Raw genomic sequence first — 4,728 nt, 5'->3', positions numbered from 1 at the left:
ACCTGCTTTCCCATTAATAATTTTCTGTTCCAAGATCCATTCCAGGATGCCATATTGCATTTATTTGTCATGTTTCTTTAGTCTCTTCTAATCTGTAATTGTTTCTCAGTTTTTGTTTACCATGACCTTGATATTTTTGAAAAGAATGCCCAGGTAGTTTGAAAAATTTGTCTTGATTTAAGTGTGTCTGATGTTTTCACCTGATTAGACTGGGGCAATGGAGTTTTGGGGAAATACCACAAATTTGAAGTTCCTTTCTCCTAGCATCATTTTGGAGATATGTGATATCAACACGATTCATAACTGGTATTGTTAACTTTGATCACTTAGTTAAGGTGGTTTCTGCACTATATAATCACTCCTCTCTCCACCACTTTCCATATTCTATATGTTAAAAGTGAGTAACTAATTTCAGTCCATACTCGAGGGAAGTGGATTCATACTCTATGCCTTAGAGGGAAGAGTACCAAATAATTTGTGAATAGATATTAAAGGCACCAAATTAACTTTTAAAATATTTTTTTGTGGAAATATTCTGCTGATGTGAAAATGTCATTTTATTCCTTAAAATTTTACCAATTAATTATAGCATTTTCTAGTGGACCTTGTCTGCAGTAATAGTTATCATGTGTTGTTCTACTGATGATTTTCTATTTTTCCCATTCCTTCTGTAAGGAAGAATTACCTCGTAAATGCTGGTTAGTTATTTATCAAAGAACTTATTTACATAAGTCTGAATTTATAGATATATATTTTATTATATAGCTTATGATTCAACAGTATCATTATTTTGTCAATCAAGTTGTTTCAGACCATTGGGAGTTCTTTCAGATGGGCTCCTGTATCTTTTTTTTTTTTTTTTTCACCACCTGCTTCCTAGCATGACAAAATATTCCAGGTTTATCTTGTATTTTGCATCCCATGCTCTGTGGGCACATAGAAGTTTTTAAAACTTTAAAAATTTTTTTACATATTTTTATGTTTACAGAGTATTTGCAAAAATAGCATAGAATTCCAATATAACTGTCACTCAGCTTTTTCTAGTGGTAACATTTTATATAACCATAGTACAATAATCAAAGCAAAGAAGAGTTCCTTCACCTTCCCTTATCTTTCAAGAACTTGACACCTCTCAAAAGCACTGGTCAGAGATTTCATAGAATTACACTCAATTGGGTTTATATGATGTTTTCTCTTCTTAGAATAAGGTTATGTGTTTGGGGGAAGACCTACTACAGCAGTGATGAGATGTATGTTGTGAACTTCTGTAAGTCTCAGTTCCCTTACTGTGGATAAAATAAAATAAATAAAATAGAATAAAATAATAAAATAAAAGTGCCTCTTTCATAGCTAGGTGATGATAACTCAGTGAGGCAGTAAAGTGCTTAGCATAGGACTTGATGCATAGCAACCCTTTGATAGGTCTTACATATCTATCACACGATCGTCATCATCACCATCATTGATATCCTTACAATTATTAATATTGTTATTTTTCTTATTTTCACCATCATTATTTCAAGAAATAAATATTGAAAATCCCCCGGACTCAAGTCTCACACTCTGCCCTCCTCTGCAAATCTATCCTATACACTTCTACTATAGTGATCCATTAAAAAACAAACATAGTTTGATCTATGTGATCTAATTATCTGGTTCTTAAACTTTCTCTTCTATTTTAAGTGGCTATTCATCACCCACAGGGTCGAGTTTAAACTTCTTAATGTGACATCAAAGTTCTTTATGTCCTAGATATTTTCTACATCTTCAGGCTCATCTCTGACTAGGGCTTTGAAAAACTGTTGGCAGGTCATCATATTAACGTTATTCTCTCTTTTTTATGTCTTAACTCATATAATTCTCTCTACTTGGTTATTTTTCCACAGCATTCCCTATCTGCCACTAATAAATTTCCATTCATCCCTTGGGTATTCAACTTTAATTTAATCTCTTCCCAAACAGTTTTCTTTCCCTTGAATAATTTGTATGAAATTTCTTATGTTTGTATAATACCAATTCATTTATTCATAGAGTCAATAGATATTTATTAAGTACTTTCTCTGTTCTAGGCTTGGTCTCAATTAGGGGCCCCAATAGGATCGACCCTATAAGAAACAGGATTGCAGGTATCAGCTTGAAAGCTATGGCAAGAATGGTGAACAACCAAAAGTATTCTGGTTTGTGGGGTGACTCCAAAATAGCTGTTTTGAAGGAGCTAAACTTTTTAAAGAATGTCTGTATTAGAAATTTTTGAACCCTGATACTCACTCTCAATCTTTAATTGAGTAGAGTCAGAATCTTAAAGGGTGAACTTCCTTTAGAAAAATTCTTTCCTCCTAGGATTAAAGTAAAGGAAATCCAGGGATATAGGGATGTATCTTATTGGTAGAGCACTTGTCTAACATGCATGGGGCCCTGGATTCCATTCTCAGCACCACACAAACAAATACAAAATCTGCCTTTGGGACTTGTATTAGTCAGGTTTTTAAGTACTGTGACTAAAAGACCGGCCAAGAACAATGTTAGAGGAGGAAAAATTTATTTGAGGGCTTACAGTTTCAGAGGTCTCAGTCCCTGGAGAGTGGGCTCCATTCCTCTGGGTTCAAGGTGAGACTCAACATCAAGGCAGAAGAGCGTGGTGAAGGAAGCAGTTCACATGATGATTAGAAAGTCGAGGGAGATACTCCACTGGCCAAATGCAAAATCTATACCCCAAAGGCATGCCCCCAGTGACCCACCTCCTCCAGTCACACCCTACCCACCTTCAGTTAACATTCGGTTAATCCTATCAGGGGATTAATGTGTTGATTGAGTTAATGCTCTCATAACTCAATCATTTCTCCTCTAAACCATCTTGCATTTTCTCACACATGAGCTTTTGGGGGACACCTCACATCCAAACCATAACATAACTCAAAGGTTATGTTCAAAAATAACAAATTTAAAATTACAAAATTGTAAAATTATTATCTATTCTTTTAATCCTTGAATTTTCTTTTATCTATTTTTTTATGGAGTACATGATTTCTTTGTCCTTTGAAAAATTTTTTTTCTATTTCTGTTCAGTCTATGCACAAATATTCTCAATTTTCTTGCCCATCTCTGACTATTTTCAGGGTACCAGGTTCACTTAGACATCAACCAATGTTGAGAGCAAAGAGCTTGAAGGTCTGTATGAATACCTGTGGTGTCTTCCAATTCAACTACAATTCAATAAAGAAATGGAAGTTAGTATGTAGATTTAAGCAGTGATGAGAAACTGGCAGTGATTGCTTCTTCTTATTAAGCTCTGTGTGCCAATGACCATGCTCAGTGGTGTAGACACATGGTTTAAATCATCCCTTAGGACAGAACTTCACATGAACTGTTGATACATCCCTGTTTACCAGAGCCCCTGAAAGATTATCATTTGCCTATGCTCAGCTACTTAACAGTGGCTCTGAGGTTTCAGTCTATTCATTCAAGGGTTGAAATTCTTAGCTTTTTCCTTATGTGAAGCTATTGTTATGAGGTGCTGGGATGAAGACAAGAGTGTGAATTGGATTAAGAAAATTGAACAGAGGGTCCCTCACTTGACAAATGTTCCAATGATTGGAAGAGACTTTTTCAAAACATAGATTCTCAGGATCTGATATTATCTAGTGTGAGTCTTCAATGAGTTGGTTTTTTTTTTTTAATTTTTGGTGCTGGGAATTGAACCCAGGGATGCTTACCCATCGAGTCACATCCCTTAATGTTTTGAATTTTAAGAAGGGTCTTGCTAAGTGGCTTAGGGCCTCGCTAAGTTGCTGAGGCTGGCTTTGAACTTGTGGTCCTCTTGCCTTAGCCTCCTGAGCCACTGGGATTATAGGCATGTGCCACCATGCCTGGTTAGTCTTTAATGATCTTTAAAGTCACCTAGGTGATTTTCCTCCATGGAAAAGGGTTAAGGAACCACTGAAACATATTAGCAACACATTTGAGTTGTATTGTGTAGAAAGACAAGGATGTTTGTCCTTGGAGAGAGAAAATAAATAGACTTAAGAGGAAGGTTGCTTAGAATTCTTTAAAAAAAGAAGAAATAAAACTTAAGGCAATAGAGATAAGTTGTGATTTATTAAACCAGATCTCCTAATCTTCTCAGACATTGCTTTGAATGACCTTTGATGATTCCAAAATATGCATGCCAGAATATTAGAGTACTATCTCTGAAATTATTCAAAATAATTTGCTAAGATTCTAGAAGGCATTTCCAAAATAGGAATTTTCTAAATGATCTGAGTGATGGCAGTTTTGTGTAGTTTCTCAAAGGACAAGGTCAAGAATTACCTGCATAGATCTGACAAAGACTTTAAAGAGCTTTTCCTATTTTTAAAGCAAAATTGTTTATAATAGCCACATAGTTTTGTGTCAAAAAGTGAGTCATTAGTACTTAAGTCATAACAAAAAATATTTCTCCATGATAGAAAATGACAATAGATGGTTGGACAGTCAATTGAAAGGCAAGGACAGAAATTTGGAATTTTAATTAAGACACAATAGTCATGTTTAAAAATGAGAGCTCAAGATTTATAATTCTCTCTATATCAAATGAAGGGTATGATTTATGGATGTTAGGTCTTGAAAGATCTTTGCTTTCTAGTTCAACTGCTCATTGTTATTTGAAAGGCTTTTTCAATATCTTTGCTGAGAAGAGGCAAAATGTGATGGGAAAAATCCAGTGATGGAAATTTCATTGTTTCTTGAGCA

The sequence above is a fragment of the Sciurus carolinensis genome, chromosome 9 (assembly GCF_902686445.1).
Source record: "Sciurus carolinensis chromosome 9, mSciCar1.2, whole genome shotgun sequence".
NCBI classification, from domain to species: Eukaryota; Metazoa; Chordata; class Mammalia; order Rodentia; family Sciuridae; genus Sciurus; species Sciurus carolinensis.
Note: the sequence above shows the minus strand (reverse complement) of the source record.